The following is a 24,403-nucleotide window of genomic DNA, read 5'->3' on the forward strand; positions in this document are numbered from 1 at the left end:
TAAATATCTGCCTTGCACTCCCTTAGAGCAGGGGTGTCAGACTCATATTAGGTAGAGGGCCGGATTTGTTCAACTGAGACCTCATGGGGGCCGATTTTTTTTTTACTAAAATCAATTCGACTCATTTACCCATTTACTTCACAAAAGAAATACTGCTCTTTCCATTTCTCTTGAAACTGCCTGCATTCCGTGTCAACCTTTCTCTTTTTCGAGAGCATCTTGTTCAGGGGCGGACTGGGATCATAATTCAGTCCGGGCATTAGATACCAAGCAGGCCAGGCCGATACGGGCCGACGCGCGTGCCGGCGTCAGAAAAATTTGGGCCGTTTAAAGCTCAATTTGGGCCGTTTGAAGCCAGATGTGGGCCGTTTGAAGCCCAATTTGGGTCGTTTAAAGCCAGATTTGGGCCGTTTGAAGCCCGATTTGGGCCATTTGAAGCCCAATTTGGGCCGTTTGAAGCCCAATTTGGGCCAAGTCCAATTTTACAATGAGATGCACCCACTTTATCCTGAATAAAATAATAAAACCACTAGTAAACCAGTAGGCGGCGCCTGGCCTGCTGTTCAGTGAGTGGCCTGACTGCGGGGACAATTTTTTTTTTTTTTTTTTTTTGCAGGCCAGGCCAGGCCACCGGGCATTTGCCCGACGTGCCCGATTATGCAGTCCGCGCCTGATCTTGTTGATTCTTTTGTTTTTTGGTAGGTAGCTGAATGCGCGATTCAATTCCAGCGTGGCATCATGGCGGCTTTGTTTACACCTGATGACCTACTGACATACTTCCTTGTAGTGCAGGTTAATTAACTTATGAATGAACTCTTAGCTTGCTTATTAGCCACACGTAGTTCATGATAATGGGGTGCGAATTTAATAATAATAATAATATATATATATATATTTTTTTAATATTCCAAAACATCTCGCGGGCCGGATGAAACCTGCCCGTGGGCCGGATCCGGCCCGCGGGCCGGATCTCTGACATCCCTGCCTTAGAGGGAAATAACAAGCCTGTAAGAACTTTTATTGAGATACTGAACTAACATCACAGCAAGACATAAGTGATGCCATGCACGCATGTTAAGCTATCGTCATCATCACATCAGACAGGCTGTGTAAAGCAGCCACTTGCGATTCTGAAGGGCTTAATTTCATTCAGATAACAAGGGACCCGTTTGAAAATGTTTGTCACTTATGCCCATATGTTTCTCAAAAAACATCACATCCATTTACACCCGCTTACTGCGAGCTAGCATGACATGGCTGGCTGGTGCCATGGTAGCCTACCTACCTTCCTCCAGTCCACCTGTTTGTCTGGCAGGCACAGCGACAAGTTCTTTTGTTTAGCCTACGACAACGTTACGTGCTAATTTGCATATCAATATGCGCTAATTAAGTAACTACTAACGACTCTGACTGCTCAATGCTCACCTCAGTTTCATTGATCATGAGTGGGGAGAACGATTGTGTGGACTGTGGAGGACCACTTCGCTGCTGTACTGTGTGTGTGACCTGTGTGAAGTGATGTGGGATTAGGCAGATAGATGGAGGAGGGAGCGCCTGCGCAGCCGCGGTTCTAGAAACTTTTCGGGTGGGCTGTACCCCCTTAAATTTTTGTCTCAGCCCACCCTAAGAACATAGAGGGGGGGGGGGAAACATGCACACAGCGCATTGAGTGTAGTCAGAAACTGCGACTAATGACCACCATGGATTTGGAGAGGGATTAAAAAAAAAAAAAAAAAAAAAAAAGGGTTTTTTGCCTCTATTTTTTTGGGTGGGCTGAGACTATTTTGGGTGGGCTAAAGCCCACCCAAAAACGGCCTAGAACCGCCCCTGGGTTTCAATAAGCCCTGAACTAAAATCAGTCTACTAGAAACATCCCAAATCTGGACTCATTCACCTGCAGCTTCCAGTTGTCCAGTCCCTCCTGTGGTACAGTCATCTGAGCGAGCAGCGGCGTTTGCCCATGCATGTGTCCCACGCTCCAGCACTTCTTGCTCACAGGTGACTCCGCCCCCTCGGGAAGCTTCATGCTGCAGGTGAGCTTCTGGCCCACACGCACGGTGAGGAGACCCGCTCTGCACTGGTAGGTGCAGGTGAGCACAAGGTTGAGGAACAGAAAGTAGTGCCCTTCCTTTTTCGGGCTCAGTGAATGATGGTCTGGGTCGAAGTCGAAGTGGCTTCCTACAGAGTTCCCTTCACCATATGCCACAGAAACCCACTGCATCGTGTTGTTCTCCAAATTCCCTGCAGAGGAGACAAGCACATTTAATTCAGTTTCAGATTCACTTTAATAACCACAGTAAGTAATACGATTACATACGATGAATTTGACCTACAGTACAAGTATGCAGCATAGCAGTCACATCAATAGCAGAAGTCAAGTCAAGTTTATTTGTATTGCACATTTCATACACAAAGGCAATTCAAAGTGCTTCACATAAAATGGTTGACACAAGAAAATAAAAGAATAAAAGAAGAGAATAAAATAGGCATTTAAAAACATCACAACAGAACTTTAAGAAAGAGCATAAAAAGTGCATTAAGCGACAGGTGCAGCAGTTACAAAAAGAGCTAAAAACTGACAAGAGGACTCATTGGGTTTGCATAATAGAATAAAGAAATTTTTCTATATTAAATCCAAAAACAAGACAAAAACAATAAAGAAGGACAATCAGGTTGTGGTTCTTCCAGACCTCAGTCCCCTCCCCCGCCAAGTTTAGAAATTGCACGTTTACTTATTTGTGAAGGGAAAGGAAACCAGTTTATTGTCACAAACAAAAGGTTATAGCAAGCTTAACTTTTCATTAATGATCCGATGGTATGAACTGTAACAAATAAGAGACTTACTTGACTTGGTGTCCACTGTCAGAGAGGCAAAATCTTGCATCTGTTGATACAAAAGAGAAAAGGGTTAAGTCAGACAGGTTTGTTGGGGATGGGTCTACATTTTAATAAGCTTTTACGAATTGTAGCCTATAGGTATTTTTTTATGAGTTTTTCCACCTTGTACGGTGAGGTACTCGTTTCTCCTGTTTGCTTTGCTGGTGCATACATGATGACCCCGACCCCCCCCGCAGCCGCAGCCACCACCACGACGCCCACGATGAGGAGCCAGCCAGACATGAGCAGAAAAGCCTCCATGCACCTTCCGCGCCGGCGACTGGTGTTTTGTTGAGACTCCACACCCATCCTCTTGTGGATCAGTAATCTGCAGAGATGGGAAAATACTTTACTTAAAGGAGAACTTCACTGAAAAACAGCGCTGGGAATTTGACATAAATCTTAAAAGTAATGCTTACTTATTTCTGTGAGTGATGTGGAGAGGAGAGATGGATCTCTGAGCTGGAGTGAAAAATGCTGCTGCTGCCTCAATGCACCCAGATGACACTAGGCTTCTTCTTCTGACATCTGGTGAAAAGAGCAACACATCTTCTTGACTTGACTTGGATGCTTTCGCCTCATCTGATATCCTCTTTATATCCAACACGTTACGGACCCCAGGAAGAATAGCTGCAGCCTTGCTGTAACTAATGGGGATCCTAATAAACAATAAACAATAAACGTCATGAAAGAAAGGTTTGGGGGAGAGGTTTGGGGGAGGGCATTACTGGAAGTGTGAATCACAGATTTCATGATTCATGGATCACTGCACTCCTGGCCTACTACTACAATCAACATGTGACTAATTGCATCTCACAAACAGTCCTCCATATGCGGGAGGACTCGGAGGTAGGCTATTCCAGCTTCACGTCGTCGTCACTTTTTCCACATCTGCGTTTGAAGTAGTAGTGACTTGTTGCTGTTCAACTGACGGCTGCTTCCATTTCTTCGTGAATGTAAAGTTTGTCAAACTGTCTTGTTTTCTTTTTGACATCTTGCTGTTGTTTTAAATCTGACCTGCCCGCGTGAGTGACGTTTGATTTGCACCTGCGCCGCCACGCTTCGATGTGGTGATGATAAGAATAACATGCATGTCGGTATAGGGGCTTACAGTGAATTTGACAGTGATTGAGCACACTCTGAATCATACGATTAAAATAGCGTAATTTTACGCATTATTCACTATGAAGGTACAGAAAAAGAAATAGAAAATACATGGGGTAATATATATTAGTCAATAATTTAGAGACCCCCCCAAATTTCACAAGTCATGTTTTCAGGGGGTCTACTATTTCTTTAAGGGGAGCCAAAGCCCCCCCAGCTCCCCCGTAGTTCGCACCCTGACTAATTGGACCACAGCCCTGTCATGACACCTCACCATTACGTCACCGTTACAGTGTGGTGTAATGTACAATCCACATAGTCAGTGTGCAGGGGCGGACTGGGATCAATTCAGGCCGGGCATTAGATACCAAGCAGGCCAGGCCGATATGGGCCGGCGCGCGTGCCGGCGTCCGAAAGGTGGCGGTGAAAAATTTGGGCCGTTTGAAGCCCAATTTGGGCCGTTTGAAGCCCAATTTGGGCCGTTTGAAGCCTAATTTGGGCCGAGTCCAATTTTACAATGAGATGCACCCACTTTAACACTGAATAAAGTAATAAAACCACTAGTAAACCAGTAGGCGGCGCCTGGCCTGCTGTTCAGTGAGTCGCCTGACTGCGGGCACCAAGTTATGTAAGTTAAAAGTTAAAAGGTACCTCTCTCTAGGAGCATGGCGGACAAAAGCGGAACTGTAGTCAGGCCGGTAGAGGCAGAGAGAGATATGCTGTTTGGTTATAGGTTTTTTCAGAGAACAAATTGTGTGTTATTGCTTTGTGTAATGTTGTGTTTGTGTTTTGTGTGTTTAAATAGTCACTTGAGGAATTGATAGAAGTTTAGTGGTAACAGCAGAGCAGATAGCTGTATGGAAGTGTGTGTGTGTGTGTGAGAGAGCCTAGCGAACAAAAGGGACTCCCCACAGAGAGAGAGAGAGGGGGGTTGAAAGAGTTGAATGAGAACTTTTGGTTCACTACACTAAATACAAATGTAAATCTTTTTTAAAGGCGTAATTAAATGTAATTTGATTTTGTTTAGGTTCTACTTTTTAATTCAATGTTTGGGTTAACTATTTCCAGTTAACTTGGTCGGATTGTGTGTTTGGGTTTGTTTGGCTGTGGTGATGGAAAGAGTGGAGCAGAACAGGACTATTCTCAAGTGTTCACATGTGGCTGCTATTGTTGTAGGTATGCCTGTTAGGAGGTGTGATGTGACTTGATGGTTTGTGAGTGAGAAGGATGGCTGCTTTGGTGTTTGTGACTCAGAAGATCCACTGTTGTGTAATAAAGTATAAATAGATTTGGTCTTAGGAAAATACATTTGTACTAATTTGTTCTTATAACTTTTTATAAATCTTTAAACTTTATGGGATATTCATTTCAATCATGAGAGACTCTTAATATAATTTTAACAAACTTTATTGAATCAGAATAGACTTTTTTTTTTTTTTTTTATCTGATTCAGATTCAGATTCATTTATTTAAAGAGTGGGACATTACACGTTAATGAACAGTACAGCCGTACAGTAAACATGTCAGGTTATAGCCCAAGGGCTAGTTTCCACCTGTAGTCCCATGGCAGGTTGATGTAATCATGAAGGAGAAAAAAGATTAATAGTACAAAAAAGATTAATAATACGGAAGATTAGTAAAACCAAAAATGATTAAAACACACACAATTAATAGAACCAAAAAATTAATAGTACAAAAGGTTAGTAAAACCTAAAATGAATAAAACACACAGAGCATGCAGCGAAACATGACAGATGTTAAGTGTGGTCACATTGTTGTTTTGATCTGAGCCATAATTTCAACTGGCCTTTGAAAGTGGCGAGACTAGGGCATTCTCTAATAGAGGGAGGTAGATTATTCCAGAGGGTGCTTCCCGTAAAGGATAAGGTCTTCTGGCTAAAATAAGTTTTTCTAAAGGGGACCTCGCAGACCTTGTTCGTGATGGCCCGAGTGACACGGGTCGAGTTGGCGGTCGAACGATATTTGATGAAGTCAGCAAGAGGAGGCGGCGCCAGTCCATGTAGAACTTTGTATATTAAACAGGCAGAGGTGAAATTTCTAAAGTTCTCAAAACTTAGCATGTCATATTTACGTATGACATGACTGTGGTGATGAGAGAAGGGTTTTTTATCTAGTATTTTCAGGGCTTTTTTATAAAGTAATTCGGCTGGTTTGAGAGTAGTTACTCCTGTCAACGACCAGCTAGTTATACAATAATTCAGATGCGAAAGGATCATCGAGTGTAAAAATAAAAACGCAGCGTCTGTGGACAGACAGCTCCTTATTTGTCTGAAGTTATACAAGTGGAATTAAAAAAATTTGGAGATCATTTTAATGTGGTTGCTGAACGTTAGGTTGGAGTCCAACATCACGCCTAAGTATTTAAACTCGTTAACCACAGATAATTCCTCTGACCCCAAGAAGACATTGGAGCGCGGAGGTGCAATGTTTCTTTTAGAAAAGAACATACAAACTGTTTTTTTTGCATTCAGCACGAGACAAGATTTAGTTAGCCATGCCTGGATATGAGAGAGAGCTGAAGATAAGACACGTGCCGCCTCCCCTGGGTTTTTAGCCCTTGTGAAGATAACTGTGTCGTCAGCATAAAGCTGGACATCTACATTAAAACAGTAATCAGGAAGATCATTAATCTACAAAGAAAAGAAAATTGGCCCCAAAATTGACCCTTGGGGGACCCCTACTGGACAGCTCAGGTAAGGGGAGCTGACTCCGCCAACCACAGTGCACTGCTCCCGGTGAGACAGATATGATTCAACCCATTTAATGGCCGCAACAGAAAAATTGAAGCTGGACAATTTAGAGAGGAGCACACTGTGGTTGACGGTGTCAAACGCCCTCCTAAGATCGAGGAACACAGCTCCCACACAACCATCCCTGTCCAAGGAGCCTTTTATTTTCTCCAAGAGCAGGACCAAAGCAGAGTCAGTTGAGTGATGTGGACGAAAACCAAACTGCATGGGGTGCAAGGGGGTCTGGCTCGTCTCAAGAAATTCTATAAGTTGTTTAGCAACCCATTTTTCAATGATTTTAGAGATTATTGGTAAAATACTAATGGGTCTAAAGTTGTTCATGTCAGATTTATCACCAGCTTTGTAGATTGGGGTAACTGAGGCCAGTTTCCATGCCTTTGGGACAGTTGAGTGCTTGATGGATAAATTAACTAAGTGCATAATAGGTGGCGCTAATGTCTCTTTATTTAACTTCAAGAAGCTGGTGTTAAGACCATAAACATCTTTAGCCTTAGAGCTGTTCAGAGCACTAATTATATCAATGACCTCAGGTACAGAAATTTCCTGGATGGTAAAAATTGGCACTCCATTGACTGTAGGGTTATTCACCATATTTACAGGGCATGTGGATACGCCAAACTGTTTCGAGATGTCATCAATAGATTTTATGAAGAAGGTGTTGAGTTTTTCTGCCAAGGTGACAGGGTTGCTCACCAGCTGGTTGTCGACCTTTAATTCCATAGCTTTAGTGTCCTGTTTCAGTTGTTTACCTGTCAGTTTATTAATATTTTGCCAGATTGTTTTGCTGTTCCCCCTTGCACTTTCCATAACAGTGATAAAAAAGTTGGCTTTAGCCTTCCTTAATTCAGCAATCACCTTATTTCGAGCTGAAACAAACAATTGTCGGTCAGTACCTAGCCCAGTTGTAATTGACTTTTTAAGCAGCAGGTCCCTGACTTTCATCAGTTTCAAACACGACGAGTTGAGCCAGGGGAGGGAGGTGGATTTCCTCCTCCTGTGGCTCCCTCGTCTGGAGAAACTGAGGATTACATCCTTCAACCTAGAGTGAAACATATCGCTACTGATGTCTGCATCATCATACGTGGTGAGATTATCCCACTCAATATCTTTTAGAGCTCTTGCCAGATTTTGTTCTTCGTTTTTAGGGACAGTCAAAGTGTTTGTACGGTTATCAGAAGTACTAGAGAATGGGTTTTGGAAGCGGGATTTATTAAGTTTTCTGGAAAAGAAAATCGCATTATGGTCCGAGATTCCTGTTAACAGGTTGTGTATTTTAGTAACACTTCTAGGTTTGTTCGAGAAAATTAAGTCCATTTTTGATTGAGATCGATGAGTGATTCTAGTGGGTTGGTCAATTAACTGAGTAAAATTAAAATAATCCATAATTGATTTCAGGCTTTTTCTATCTTTTTTCACGTCCCAATTTATATTCCAGTCTCCAATCAAAATAATTTCTTTTTTGTGGTCACATGAATTAAGGAGCGTCTTGAGATGATCATAAAAATCAATTTTAGCCGAAGGCTTGCGATAGATGCAGACAATCACCAGCGACATTTCATCGGACAGAGAGATATTTACACCAACACATTCTAGACTAAAATCATTGGGCCATATAATCTGGTTGCATTTCAGATGTTCCCTAACATACAAAATTACCCCCCCACCCCTCCCCTGACCCCCCCTATCCCTTCTAAAACTAGTATATCCAGGTAGTGAGATAGCAGCTTCTGGTGAGGAGCTAGTTAGCCAAGTTTCAGATATCCCCAGAAAATCAATGTTAGAGTTACATAGCAGGTGTTCTAATTGCTCCCTTTTGAGTATGGCGTATGACTCCATGATGTGACGCTCCTCTTGCTTATGAGAGAGGGCGTCGGTGCTGTAAGAGATAGGACATCCCCCCTAAGGGGATCTGTTTCCAACGGAGTCATAACATTGGTGGTGATCTGGGGGAGGTGGTGGGATGAAGCTTCTTGCCTGGAGATGCTGGATGAAGCGTGATGCTGACACAAGGTGAGTGATGACTGCACAAGTGTGATTTAAGCTGTGGTGATAGGGGCCTTATATAGTACCAGGAGAAGGGCATTTATGATGTCATAACTGACGTCATTTGGGCAACTGACGTCACGCTGCAAAGGTGACGTCATGGAGAAGGTGACGTCGGAGATGGTGACGTCATTTAGTGACGTCATTTGGGCTGAGGGGTATGACAGCATGGGGTGCTCTAGTAATGCCTTATTTGGTCTTCCATGATTGAAATTCAGTCTACGACTACACTTCAATCATGAGAGACTCTTAATATAATTTTAACAAACTTTATTGAATCAGAATAGACAGTTTGAGTATGGCGTATGACTCCATGATGTGACGCTCCTCTTGCTTATGAGAGAGGGTGTCGGTGCTGTAAGAGATAGGACATCCCCCAAAGGAATTTAAAGTTATTTCAGGAACAGGGAGAGTGAAAACGGGGGTCATCCCCCAAAGGAATTTAAAGTTATTTCAGGAACTGGGAGAGTGAAAACGGGGGTCATGGAGCTCGCCTGGGGTATGCTTTAGTCAGGTCGTGGGCTGACGGGGGGAGAATTCATGCATGCCGGGAGATGAGGGGCTGACCGGGGTTTTTTAAGGCAAAGCGGGGATGCAAGGGAGTGGATGTGGATAGCCCGGGCATGGGCGCATCGATGAGAAAAGGAGAGTTTGATCACCACCAACGAAGTGCTTGCTGCCTCTTTAGTCATGGAAGGAGGGATCTTTGGGCTGATAATATGGCGTCTTGCTCTGGTCGAATGTAGGATGCATAGGCGGTTGAGGACCAGCGCCCCAGTTGTTGAAGGGAGGCGGAGGACACCCCCTGCGTGGCTGCTGATGTGGCTGCTCCGATCCTGAAGGAGTGGCTGGAATAGTTCTCTGCAGGGATGTTGCATTTCTGGTGTGTGGTCTTGAAGTGAAGGATGAACCAGGATCTCGTCATGTGATGATGGGGAGAGATGAGGAAAAGGGGGGCCGAGGGACTAGTTGGGGGCCTGACTCTAAGGTATCGAATCATGGCCGAGAAGGGGCAGAAGGGAGATTGGATGCGAGCAATGATTATAGAGCAAGCTCCGCCTACTTTGGTATGTTTCAGGGAGATGCTATAGTGGTCGGGTGGAATTTTAAATCGGAGAGAGTTATGTCACGTGAGGGTTGAAATGTGGCGGGGGATGTAAACTCGCTGATTCTGAGGAACCCATAAAAGGCCAGGGAAAATACGCACTCTAAGAGGCTGTCTAAAAAGGTGGAGTGAATGCCTTGTCTGAGGCTGGTTTACAAGTGCCGTAATATGGGGAGAGTAATGGGACGCCGGGAGTCGGGGGCAGACGGAAAAGCTTTTGAAATGCCTTTTAATAGTAGTTTAACAACTGGATTTGTAAATAGACTGGGAAAAGCCGGGTCGAGGCACCTGGCGTAAAATTGGATCCCTGCCACTAGGCTGCGAATGTAAGGAGGGCGGAGGTGGCGGACATCTACGCAGAAAGTAATGAAGGCACATACTGTGGGAATTAGAACGGGGTGAACGGGCTGGTTGACGGAGAGGCAGAACATGGCAAACATTCGCCAAGCCGCGTCGTAAGCTTTGATGGTGGAACTGGCCAGTCCTTGCCTAATGTAGGACTGGGCCGAGTGGAGAAAAGGGGTGAGATGGGGATTGTGCTCTATGAGAGCGTGAGGGCAGAAAAGGAGGGGTGAGGTGTCGGAGTCGAGTCTGCTTCGGGGTAGAGTCTGCGGAACGCCTGGAAATTGAAACGGGAGAGGTGATCAGCGATTATGTTAATATGCCCGGGGATGTGCCTGGCGACCATGATAAAATTATGGGTGACGGAAAGCCAGGTTAGGCGCCTAACAAAAGGCATAATGGCCGGGGAAGATGATCGCCCTTTATTGATGATGGCGACTACTGCAGCATTATCGCATTTGACTGCTATCCTTTTACGTGCCCAGAAGCGCCCCCATATGTGACAGGCAGCCACTATCGGGTATATTTCGTATAGAGCGGAGGACTGATCCAAGCCGGCAAACTGCTGCGGCCAAGTGCCAGCGAACCAGTGGCCTTGGTAGACCCCCCCAAAACCCACGGATGGGGCTGCATCTGTGAAAAGTTTTAAGTCGTCGGCAGACAAGACGATTTCGTCATAGAAAAATTAGATTTCGTTCCAATTTTCTAAGAGGTGAGCCCAGAATTTGAGATCGGATCGGCATCCCTCGTTGAGGGTAACTGAGTCAAGGAGGCTGGGGACTGACAATGCTAAATCGAGCAGCCTGGAAATGAATGACCTCCCTTGGGGAATAATGTGCATGGCAAAATTCAGGTGGCCGAGCAGAGACAAAAGGTCTCGTTTTGAAATGTGGCTGGCTGCTGAATAGGACTGAGCTATTTTGCGGATGCGAGACAATTTCTCGAGAGGGAGGGAAGCTTGCATAAGCTTGGTGTCAAGATTAATGCCCAGGAATTCGAGAGATGGTGAGGGCCCGGAGGTTTTTTCCTCGGCTAGAGGGACGCCCAGCCTGTGAAACGTCTCTTTGAGTTTGACTAGGGAGATTGAGGGGACGGACGGAGGGTCGATGAGCAGGAAATCATCTAGCAGGTGTAGCACTGCGGGGAGACGGATATTGTTTAGCAATATCCAGCATAGAGCTTCTGCTAGTGAATTAAAGATGGCGGGGCTGCTTCTGCACCCAAACGTGAGCCTTACGGAAAAATAGAATTTTGAATCCCATTTTATTCCGAATAGATGCCATTGGGAGGGATGGATAGGGATGACTTTGAAGGCGTCTGAGATATCGGCTTTAGAAAGCCACGCACCTTTGCCTGCCAGTTTGATTAGACGAATGGCGTGGTCTATTTTTGCATAGTGGAGGGAATAAGGTTCGGGAGGAATGAGGCTGTTTATGCTTGGAGTGGGGCCATGATGAGGCGCTGACAGGTCTATAATTAGGCGCTTTTTGCTGGAATATTTGCGAGTGGCGACGCCTACTGGACTTGTTCGGAACACCGGGAAGGGGGGAGAATCAAATGGGCCGATTATGACTCCTTTTGATAATTCCCTGCTAAGGAGTTGAGAAACTACTTTGGGCTCTTTTTGAGCCGTTTGCAGATTTTTAGAGACGTGGGAAATTGTGGGGGGAGAAATTACTCCTATTTTGAACCCCTGGGAGAGGCCAGTTAAGAGATGATCGGTAAATACGCGATCAGGGTGGCAGGCTAATTCGAGGCCCAGGGCTGGGATGTCGATGGGGGTGGATGGAAGGGATTTTATGAATGTTAGCCCAACTTTTCTTTTTTGGGGAACTGCCTTGGGGGGCGGATCCTGCGGGGGCAGACGGAGCGGGGGTGCGCTTCCCTGCAGGCGCTGCAGACGTGCAGAAAAATGCAGTTAGGGTATGTGCAAACTCCCTCATTAAAATTATTGCAAATAGCCATGTTGTTATGCATAACTACCTTGCGCCCCTGGCGGTCTGATTGAGATGGCTGGAAGGTTCCCTGCTGGAGGAGGGGGGGTGGACCGGCCGGAAACGGTGTGTTGCTCCCGGAAGCCTGGAAGGCGGCCGTAGGGCATAGGGGCGCTGTGTGGCCTACTTCGCCGCAGGAAAAACAGGTGATCGCCTGATGACCACCCGTGACCAGTACCAATAGCTCGGTATCCAACATGGACCAGTCTAGACGGATGTTGGAACGAGTTATGTACAGCGCCGCTTTTGTAGAGAACGCTTTGTGGTACTGGTAAAATATGTTTTTCCCGTACCTAAGGTGGAGGTCTCCCATCAGAGCCAAGTACTCGTCTAACTCGACGCGACGGCTGGGATACACTGAGCATATAATGTCGCGGAAAACCCCGAACGCAACGAGGAATTCGGTTGGTGATAGATCTTTGGCGAGACGGGGGTCGGAAGATTTCAGGACGGCCGATATATCTTGGCCGCCCGTTATCTTTTTGCTGCACTCAGCAGACGGCAGGATAATGCTGACTAGATTGATATCCCTGCCTTGAAGGATCATGGATCGAAGCCTGGGCGATATGTTTACTGAGAGTGGGATATACGGCCTCCCGTATCCGGGGGAGTGGATGGCCGAGGCGAGGGTATTCATAGGGGGGATGAGTGCGGGGAGGGGAGGGAACTCGGCGCACACACCTGGATTTTGAAGCGGGGCTGGCTGGGCTGTTATCGCCGGAAGAAATGCGGGCTGAAAAGGGGGATACAAGCCTGAAACCTGGGGCGGCGCTGTTTGGGCTGCTGCCGTGGGGAGCGTGGGGCTCGTGAGCGTCCTCAGCCGGGCATCGATGTCGATGAGGGACCCGACCAGTGAAGACATCGTTGCGATCAGGGGATCATGGAGGCCTGGAGGGGCTGGAAGCCTTGGCGCGTCCGCCGAGGAACCGGCGGTCTTGGTGCGCTTCGCTGGGCCTTTCTTGGAGATGGACTTCTGGGCTCTTTTGCCACGGCCACGGCCTCCGGAGTGCTGCGCGGACTGCGATCCGGGCGAGACGAGGACCTCCGGGACGTTGGATCTTCTTTTGCGGCCGCGGCCCCTGGTGCGGGGAGCGTCCAGTGAGACGCCTGAGACGCCCGGAGATGAAGCCTGGGGATCGGGGATTTGCCCGGGGCTGGCCGGGGCGTTGAACGTGCTCTGGAGGAAGGCGTCCACGGTGGAGCTGAACCTTTGCTGCTCGTCTTCGGACTCGGACATGGTGCTGGAATGAATGAAGCTTCTTGCCTGGAGATGCTGGATGAAGCGTGATGCTGACACAAGGTGAGTGATGACTGCACAAGTGTGATTTAAGCTGTGGTGATGGGGGCCTTATATAGTACCAGGAGAAGGGCATTTATGATGTCATAACTGACGTCATTTGGGCAACTGACGTCACGCTGCAAAGGTGACGTCATGGAGAAGGTGACGTCGGAGATGGTGACGTCATTTAGTGACGTCATTTGGGCTGAGGGGTATGACAGCATGGGGTGCTCTATTAATGCCTTATTTGGTCTTCCATGATTGAAATTCAGTCTACGACTACACTAAGGGGGTCTTGCATGGTTCCCAACCCCACCCAATTGTAAACATGTGGGATTAGATAGCATTTGGGGCACAACAGATGGCTCACTAAGCTCTGGCCTGAGAAGGTGTCACTTTAGCCATAGGGGGTACTAGAGGCAAAATAGACTTTGATAAAGGATCCAAGGGCCATGTGCAGGATGAGAAGAAGCCACTGGAGGTAAATTGGTTAAAGTAATGATTTTGAATAGGAACTGCTTTTCCTACTAAATTAATGGATAGTTTGGCTACTTACAGCTTACAAACCATACAGTAATGTTAGGCCTTGGGGAGAGTTGCCATAGATTGAGTTGAATTAATGTCCTCCTTCTCTAAGGGCTTAAAAGTTAAGGAAACAAAGAGACAATTTGGTTTTAAAGGACTCAAGTGAGAAATTTGGATTCAACTCTATTTTATGGAAACGTCTAATGGAGTAGGCAAAATTAGCCTCTTGCTGTGTGGTTGTTGGTTGGAGTTTATGAAAAGCATATATGAGTAAGCTACATTTCTTCTCTATGAAGATAGTTTAATATTATGCACATGTGACAGTTCCCTCTCTTAAACTATGATAAGTAATCCAATAGGATTAGAGGGAGGATTGTAGTGAGAATTTAAGACAGTTAAGCCTCCAGCCTGTAGGGAGCGCTACAGGAGCTGGTGTAAGGTTGAGTTCCCATGTTACATGACACGCCCAATGCTGTATAAAGACTTGAGGAGCCCTCCCCTGAGGGGGAGACTCAGCAGCAACTCTGTTAGGTAAGATCTACCTCAATTTGTTCTCTGAAATAAATATACCATGTAACCTTTATAACTTTGTAATTATTGATTGCTAGTTTAGTCTCACAACACTAACTAGTTGTGTGGCTTAGCCTTCCCAAATGTTGCCGTTAATTTTTTAGAATTTAATACATAGAATTGGGAACGTTACATTCAATTTCATTCAGACTGTCTGTCTGGCTCAATCGCCGCCATTTTTCCCCTGGAGCGAGGGAGGGTGGGAGGAGGGAGGGTGTAGTGATGCACTTACAGTAGTGGCTGAGAGAGCGTAGTGGCACAGTGACGCTGCAAGCAGGTCGCGAGGCACATTTTTGCGACATCATCCAATCAGGGGGCATTCCCTGGCAATTAACATGGACGCGCATTGCTACGACCAGCGTAGTTAAGACCAGACGTAAGCCGTGTTGGTGCAACAGGCATAAATCCACTCTAAAGACTGGTCTTAACTAAGACCGACGTAGGAGTTACGACCAGGCATAGTTAAGACCACTTGGTGCAACTGGCCCCTGGTGTTTTGAGAAGCAATATTGCCTTTCCTGGTCCAAAGAGAGGGGGTGGGGCCCGGCCGGGATACGGCTCTGAAGGTTGTAATTCATCATTTCCCAAGGAGAAGCTCCAAGACATTGAATGCCTCGGAGAAGTCATCCAGAAATAGGTCAACGCCAACCTCACGTTTGTAAGAGTTTAGAACCTCAGGCCCATAGAGTTGATCTTTCTGGTCTTCTGACCTGACGGACAAAATGGTCTAATGATGATGAGCTGTTTAAAGGAGTTTCTCAAATGTTTTTGCAGAATGTCATGGTCATTGGTCACTGCAAAGAAATGTGGATAATCATATCATTAATGGAGTCTGAGTTCCTTTCTGATGCCGGGAGAACATTTCTTTGCCCCCCCCCCCCCCCCCCAAAAAAAAAGTGATAGCAACATGATATTTGGAGACACAGGAATAAAGATGGATCGATAATGAATTTGCAAGCACAATAAAGTCTTTATTATATAATTTGGAAAAATGACTGCACAGTATTCAAACTCCTATGGATACTGGAGGTAGAATGTGGAGGTAAGACTGTGGAGGTAAGATGGTGGATGATGATGGTGGGGTGGTGGAGGTGGATCAGGATCAGACTTAGTACTTGGCCATGGTGCTCTCCAGCCAGTCGTTGAACAAGCAGACCTGGAAATAGATACAGAAAGATATGTAGCAGGAATTTAAGTTTGATTGATTAATTTTGTCAGGAATAAAGAAGATGGTTTAATTGTAATTGGTATCATGAAGCTAAACTCTACTCTTCTCCTCCCTCTCCAGCCGTGTGCAGGTGCGTATGGGCGAGCACAACATCAGGGTCACTGAGGGCTCTGAGCAGTTCGTCTCCTCTTCCCGTGTCATCCGCCACCCCAGATACAGCTCCTACAACATCGACAATGACATCATGCTGATCATGCTGATACTTTATTCTTCCACTTTGGATTTGATTGCTCGTCTCATTGTTTGCATTTCCTCCTCTCAGGGTGACTCTGGTGGCCCCGTTGTGTGTAATGGTGAGCTGCAGGGTGTGGTGTCCTGGGGCTACGGATGTGCTGAGAGGGAGTACCCCGGTGTCTACGCCAAGGTGAGGCTCAAACGTCTCTTCATTGATCATATTCACCACCATGTCATTCACAGAAAGAAGACAGCCCATTTGAATACATGTTCCTGGCTCCGTATTCTAACTTCTTTCTGAATCTATTTCCAGGTCTGCTTGTTCAACGACTGGCTGGAGAGCACCATGGCCAAGTACTAAGTCTGATCCTGCCATCATCATCCACCATCTTACCTCCACAGTCTTACCTCCACATCCTACCTCCAGTATCCATAGGAGTTTGAATACTGTGCAGTCATTTTTCCACCTTATATAATAAAGACTTTATTGTGCTTGCAAATTCATTATCGATCCATCTTTATTCCTGTCTCCAAATATCATGTTATTGCTATCACTTTTTTGGGGGGGGGGGTGGGGGGGGGATAAAGCTCTTGCCCTTTAGACGGTTCAATATATGGTTGAACCCCATATGGGTTCCATATGGGGTTGCTTTCTGGGACCCAGCCACTAGGGGGGGGCGGGGGGGGGGGGGGGGCATCCAGGCTGCCAACATCTGTCGCTGACATTACTGTGTTTCAGAGGGCATCTTTAAAGCTAGAGTGAAGTTATTGGTATCCTATGAAACTACAAGACCTAAGACATTCATTGGTAGCAGCCATGCTACCTTGTCTGCAAGGGGGAGGATAAATAATGCTCCAAATGTAGGCTATTGGTACCCACGAGTCTGCCTTTTACAGTCAAGGAAGTAAAGGCTGCATAGTATTATTTTCACCTAATAACAATAATAATCATATCTACAGTCACTTCTTAATATCCACAACACAAATCGCAGTCTGCGTTCCAGTAGCTCCATCAATCTCCTCATACCCAAAGCCTGTACCTCCTTTGGTCGTTCCTCTTTTCAGTTTTCTGCTGCAGATGACTGGAATCATCTGCAACCGACCTTAAAACTGAACTCACTCATTCTGCTCTGCTCTTTCAAAAACTCACTGCAATCAATAGTACAAGATCTTGCACTTGCTTTTAGCCATCTGCTTCTTCATATATGTCCTTATTGTTTTTAGCCATTTACTTTTTAATATGTCACCGTAAATATTGTAAATATTGTAAATATTACTCTTTTAGGATTGGTATGACGTGTATAATTGTATTATTTGTTATCTATGTTTTTCTTTATGTCCATTTGTTTTCTATTTGCCTTTTGGCCAGGTCGTCATTGTAAATGAGAACTGGTTCTCAATTGACCTACCTGGTTAAATAAAGGTTAAATAAAATAAATAAATAAATAAATAATAATAATAATACATACAATTTTGAGGCACCTTTCAAAACACCCAAGGTCACCACCGTACAGTGCATAAAAGAACATAATACATAACATACTGAAAGATCATACTTAGGTCAAAACAACAAGCATGGTAAACAGCAGCATAGATCAAAGCAAAGACGGGAGATACAAGGCGGGCAGGCACATAGGGGATGAAGTTAGAGAAAGCGGAGTGCTGTATGGCTGGGCTTAAAGTGAGTAGGCCAGGTTGAACAGGTGGGTTTTAAGGTGGGATTTGAATGTGCTTAATGTGTCAGACTGTCGGATGTGTGGGGACAGGGAGTTCCAGAGTCTGGACATGGTGGAGCTGAAGGCCCTAGCACCATGGTAGCCTACTGAGGTGGGGACGCTCAGTGAGGCCAAGCTGAGGAAGAGCGCAGGCAGCGGAAGGGGCGTACTCCTGGGGAGACCTCCATATTCTGGCTACAGGTCGGTGTGGTGCAGGTCATTTTGGGCCCACAACACTCCCACTGTTGCTAGGGAGAGACGTGTAGGTAGGGACCGACATCTGCACCTCGATGGCCCGCTTCAACGGACAGGGCAGACTGTAAATCCGCACATTATTGGCTTGAGAGGTCAGTCTTCGTCGACCCTCCCCTGAGGTTTTTCGCCGGATACGAGCTAGGGAGATGTCTCTTATGTTGTCAGGCACCGCTGGTGCTTCTTTGGCCTGACCTCGGTGATTGAGTGTGTGCACCCTTTTGGGTCCACTCCAGCACCCTTTTGGGTCCACTCCAGCTTGCTGCTGATTTGTTGGGACCTGAGTGAGCGGCGGCACATTCAAAGCAGAATCAATGCCTCCTTTCAAAGATTCACGATTTAGAAGTTTGTTACAGTGCTTCTTATGAATTGTTCTACAGAACAATGGCTTTAAAACCATCATGTGAAAAAGACTTGGGTATTTATTGAATGAAAGTGAAACCACATACTGTACTTATGGGACTGCCAGTTGGGTTTAAATCAGTGGCGGCTGGTGAGCTTGGAAACAGGGGAGGTAGCTTCGCCCAAATCATTCTGATTGTGATTCCATAGTGCAAACGTTACACGCAGCCGGGAAACCGCATATTTAGAAATACTCGGGCGGGGGAGGGGGTGCCTATCTAAAATACCTTAATGGCAATGTCAACTTTGACCATTTCATTTGTTTAATTGGCTCTCTTGCCTTATTTAGACATGATGATGCTGCTGGTGCCATGAAATGATAGTGAGTGAGAACTCATTAGCATTTCTGATAGAAGCTGGCAGTTCTGCGTGCTTTGGGGGTGGACTTGAGGCAGGACTGAACCATTTTATGAAAATCGAAGGGAGGGTTTTTTTTTTTGTTGCCAAAATACAATAAAAATAAAAATAAACCATTAGTTGTATTAGTACATTGTGAATAAAATATATTAATGACAATAGGTTAATAATTTTTTACTGCAAAAAATTCCACAGAGTCTTCCATTTTTTAGGGCCCCTGTCAGGGCCCCTGTCAGCCAAGGGCCGTTGGAATCGTCCAAAGTTTCCTATAGGATACAACGGCACTGTGTGCCTGCCCGCCTTGTATCTCCTGTCTTTTCTTTTATCTATGCTTGTCTTGTTTGATCTATGCTGCTGTTTACCATGCTTGTTGTTTTGACCTAAGTATGATCTTTCAGTATGTTATGTATTATGTTCTTTTATGCACTGTACGGTGACCTGGAGTGTTTTGAAAGGTGCCTCAAAATTAAATGTATTATTATTATTATTATTATTATTATTATTATTATTATTATTATTATTATTATGGAATACCCATTGTTGTTTTGCCAGATTCTTCTTCTTCTTCTTCTTCTTCTTCTGTTGATTATACTTAATGTTCCGACTGTTCATCTTGTCCCCAGGTGATTTTAGGCATCGTTTTTCCTCCTTCAATCCTCCTATTGGACCTTCGGCTGGGAGACGATACGGCGTATCACTCCTCCAAGGAGAGCGACGACGCCAAAGAGAAAGAAGATGACAACAAGTCCAGCAGGGTACGCCACATGCAGACACAAGCACATTCACAAGTCCAGCAGGGTACACCACCATGCAGACACAAGCACATTCACAAGTCCAGCAGGGTACACCACCATGTAGACACAAGCACATTCACAAGTCCAGCAGGGTACGCCACCATGTAGACACAAGCACATTCACAAGTCCAGCAGGGTACACCACCATACAGACACAAGCACATTCACAAGTCCAGCAGGGTACACCACCATGTAGACACAAGCACATTCACAAGTCCAGCAGGGTACACCACCATGCAGACACAAGCACATTCACAAGTCCAGCAGGGTACACCACCATGTAGACACAAGCACATTCACAAGTCCAGCAGGGTACACCACCATACAGACACAAGCACATTCACAAGTCCAGCAGGGTACACCACCATACAGACACAAGCACATTCACAAGTCCAGCAGGGTACACCACCATGCAGACACAAGCACATTCACAAGTCCAGCAGGGTACACCACCATGTAGACACAAGCACATTCACAAGTCCAGCAGGGTACGCCACCATGTAGAGCACATTCACAAGTCCAGCAGGGTACACCACCATGCAGACACAAGCACATTCACAAGTCCAGCAGGGTACACCACCATGCAGACACAAGCACATTCACAAGTCCAGCAGGGTACACCACCATGTAGACACAAGCACATTCACAAGTCCAGCAGGGTACGGCACCATGCAGACACAAGCACATTCACAAGTCCAGCAGCCATTTTATATGGGCATATAATGTTCCTCTTTCTAAAGGAATTCTTAAAACAGTATTTTATATTGGCAGGCTTGTATATCATTTGTTTATAAAGGCTATATCTGGGCATCCGGGTAGTGCAGGGGTTGATTCCCTGCATACCAACACGATGGTCGCAGGTTCGGGCCCCTTACCTCCGGCTTGGTCAGGCATCCATACAGGCACAATTGGCCGGGTCTGAGGGTGGGAAGATTAAGGGTATTATGTCCTGGTCGCTGCACTAGTGCCTCCTCTGGTCAGCCTGTTCGAGGGGGATCGGGGAGCGGAATTGGAGGAATAGCATGTCAGGTGAAAAGAAGCGTCTGGCGTCTGCACATGTATCGGAGGAAGCATGTGCTAGTTTACAACTCTCCCCAGATCGGCAGACGGGGTGGAGCAACGCCCGGGACAGCAGGGGGAATTGGCCAAATACAATTGGGGGGAAATCCCAGCTTTATTCCTCTCTGATTCTGTTAATAATGTATGTCTGATTCTGTTAATAATTCATGTCTGACATTTTCATTGATTTTGTTTATAAAAAAAAAACAGTATTGAAAAGTGCATCAGAAAAAGTGTATTGCTTCATGTCACTTTGTGTAACTAATTGATTTTCAGGACGGTGTCTCCAATGTTGCGATGACGAGGAAAACAAGAAGCAGAGGAGGAGGATTCCCATCGGGAAGAAGATCTACCAAGTTTACCAAGTTCTGGTTCAACACGGCAAGTGAACATTTGATTTGATTAAAAACACTGTTGCATCTAGATCAATGACCCATTGTCGCAGACAGACACAGACAGACAGACAGACAGACACACAGACAGACAGACAGACAGACAGACAGACAGACAAACAGACAGACAGACAGGCAGGCAGACACACACACAGACAGACAGACAGACAGACAGACAGACAGACAGGCAGACAGGCAGACAGACAGACAGACAGACAGACAGACAGACAGACAGACAGACAGACAGACGGGGAGGGGGGGTGCTATCTGACTAAGAGAAGCCCTGTCTGGCCTGTCTGCCTGGCCTCGTGTTGAGGAAGTGCAGTTTTTGTTACGGGTGAACAGTACCGCTTTTGTCCACAGGCGCCGCTGAATTAATACAAAATGAAAGTTCTCCGTAGCTGCTATAAATTAGTTGATTATTTAACCCTAACTGAAAACAGCAGTGGCATAAAGTTACAGGCAAAAATAATAATCAATAAAACATTTTGATGCAATGATTTTAAGAAGTCACAGTAAGTAATAAGGGGGATGAAAGAGAGAGGGAGCAAGAGAGAGAGGAATATGAGAGGGAGAGACACATTATTTTTCAAGTACAAAGTCATATAGATGATGAAAGAGCACCTTGTCAAACATCTTGCTTCCTCTGTCTCTGTCAGATGGCCTACCTGGTCTACCTGGCGCTGTACAACTACATCATCCTGGTCAAAATGGAGCGCTGGCCCTCACTGCAGGAGTGGATCGTCATCTCTTACATCATCACCCTGGGACTGGAGAAGGTCCGACAGGTAGGCAGTCTACAGGAGTGGATAGTCCTCTCTTACAGTACATCATCACCCTGCGACTGGAGAAAGTACGACAGATAGCCTACAGATTTAAAACTGTTGAAGTCACTTCTTCCTTTCAGTTTGCTCAGGTCCAGCTGCTGTCCGGCTCTGGGAGAGGATTTGTATGAAAGGAGCACATGAGAACATGGCTTTAATGGTCCAGACCTCAGTAAAAATCAGATCAGATCTTTATTTGTTTATTTGTTTTTTGTTTTGTTTGTTTTTTCAGTGAAAAAGAAATACTATAATTACCGTTGCCACTAAAATCGTAGCACAATTGGTATCTGTCAGTATAAGCTAATTCGCATCCATCAATGCATAAACGGATGGAGCATTCTTATCAGGGTGTCCGACGCACGTGGATGTGTTGAAAACTGATCCATATGCTTTTGAAGCATGTACGGCTGTCATGAGCCTGTCCCGTCCCTCTGCCCTCAGATCCTGATGTCGGAGCCGGGGAAGCTGAAGCAGAAGATCAACGTGTGGCTGGAGGAGTACTGGAACATCACGGACCTGGTGGCCATCTCCGTCTTCCTGCTGGGGCTGCTGCTGCGGCTGCAGAGCGAGCCCTACATGGGCTATGGCCGCGTCATCTACTGCGTGGACATCATCTTCTGGTACATCCGGGTCCTCGACATCTTCGGCGTCAACAAGTACCTGGGGCCCTACGTCATGATGATCGGCAAAATGGTAGGATGGACGTACAGGTGCATGAAACGTGTTTACATAAAAGGAATAGCTTACCCTGGCTGCTCGGGTGCAGCGCGCTGCACGCTTGGAAAATAGAACAGAAGCTGAAACTATCGCTGCAGCGTAGCTTCAGCGTGGCATGCGGCTGGTGTGAACGGTCTCGCCTGTTAACAAGGACACTGAAATGAAGCTGCCTCTGCGCTGCGTAGCTTCAGCATTGCTTCAGCGTAGCTTCGGCGTATGGTGTGAACGAGGGCTAAGGTGCGGCTGCTGTCTCTGTGTCTGCAGATGATTGACATGCTGTACTTTGTGGTGATCATGCTGGTGGTGCTGATGAGTTTCGGCGTGGCGAGGCAGGCCATCCTGCACCCGGACGAGGAGCCAACATGGCGGCTCGCACGCAACATCTTCTACATGCCCTACTGGATGATCTACGGCGAGGTGTTTGCTGACTCCATAGACCGTAAGACTAGAATTCATAGTAAGATTCCTGTTTGGTCCCGGATCATCAGTCTGTCATGTGTGTCCTCATATCGTGATATCACTTCCTGTCCCAGTGATAATCTCTGTGGTTTAATCCCATCGATCCAGAAAGTGAAGTCAAAAACATCTTGATCGCCCTCTAGTGGCTGGCTGCATATAGGTCAAAGATCCCACCCCTTCCATGATAGCGGACGGGATATGAGCCAAACTAAACAATCAAAGTACTAAATTGTTCCCTCGGTTTCTCTCATTTTAGGTAATGTAGTTCTTATCACACTGATTGATGTATGTGCAAGTGCACATTTTTCTGATAAGTTTTGTTTGTTTTTAAAATGTTATTTGACTATTTAATTTATTAACTTTTGCTGCTAGAAAAAATATTATTTTGTTTTGGATTAAAGACAAACCTCCAACAAAGAGGAACTGGCACCAGATAATTATGCAGCTTATGCCTTTGGAGTTCATGACATGTATGCTACACTCAACAACCGATGTCTTTTATAAAGTGTGGGAGCCCTACCTGAAATATATCGACCCTAACCTAGCAGAGACACTGACTATTGGATACCTCAACCGAAGTGATACTGCCACCTGAGCACTGCCTTTTGCCTTGTACATCTAATTTAATTGAATTTATTTTATCGTATTATCATTCATCTGTCCATCCTTTTCTTTATTGTTGTCCACATCTATGTCTTTGTGAAGTGTTTAAGCTGCCCTGTCTTTTTGTTTTTGTTTTTTGTCTTTGTCGTTGTCCTGTCTTGTAAAATTGAAAATTGAAAAAAAAGAAAAAAAAAAAAAGTTATTTGACTATATAGAAAGGGCTGATTGACAGCTGTGACAGCCACTCTCAGACCAGCATGGCTGAGGGGGCTGATACTGTGCAAACTCTGGTTGCAAATGACGTGACACAAGCAAGATGGCAGCTCACTGAAACGAGATATGTTTTGCTTCACTTTTCATAGTTGTAGGAAGTGGAGATGCGTTATCCATACTGTATGTCAATGGTTAATCTCTATGACACGTGCGTGCACGCACACATGCACACACACACACACACACACACACACACACACACACACACACACACGGGTTATGTTATGTTATGTTATGTTATGTTATGTTTTGTTATGTTATGTTATGTTATGTTATGTTTTGTTATGTTATGTTATGTTATGTTATGTTATGTTATGTTTTGTTATGTTATGTTATGTTATGTTATGTTATGTTATGTTTTGTTATGTTATGTTATGTTATGTTATGTTATGTTATGTTATGTTATGTTATGTTATGTTTTGTTTTGTTATGTTATGTTATGTTATGTTATGTTATGTTATGTTTTGTTATGTTATGTTATGTTATGTTATGTTATGTTATGTTATGTTATGTTATGTTATGTTTTGTTATGTTTTGTTATGTT

General features: G+C 45.4%; 1 pseudogene across 1 annotated transcript in view; it reads left to right on the forward strand.

Moving 5' to 3' along the window:
- Window positions 1-15,671: 15,671 nt before the first annotated feature.
- LOC310798935 (transient receptor potential cation channel subfamily M member 1-like) overlaps window positions 15,672-24,403 on the forward strand; it is a 21,117-nt pseudogene continuing 12,385 nt past the window's right edge. The window contains exons 1-9 of the transcript in view: window positions 15,672-15,721; window positions 15,899-16,202; window positions 16,326-16,366; window positions 17,779-17,812; window positions 19,362-19,536; window positions 20,868-20,972; window positions 21,643-21,771; window positions 22,249-22,500; window positions 22,789-22,963. The product of the transcript in view is annotated as a transient receptor potential cation channel subfamily M member 1-like (transcript). The remainder of the gene's footprint in view (window positions 15,722-15,898; window positions 16,203-16,325; window positions 16,367-17,778; window positions 17,813-19,361; window positions 19,537-20,867; window positions 20,973-21,642; window positions 21,772-22,248; window positions 22,501-22,788; window positions 22,964-24,403) is intronic.

The sequence above is a fragment of the Poromitra crassiceps genome, assembly GCF_964638095.1.
Source record: "Poromitra crassiceps genome assembly, chromosome: 26".
Classification (NCBI taxonomy): Eukaryota; Metazoa; Chordata; class Actinopteri; order Beryciformes; family Melamphaidae; genus Poromitra; species Poromitra crassiceps.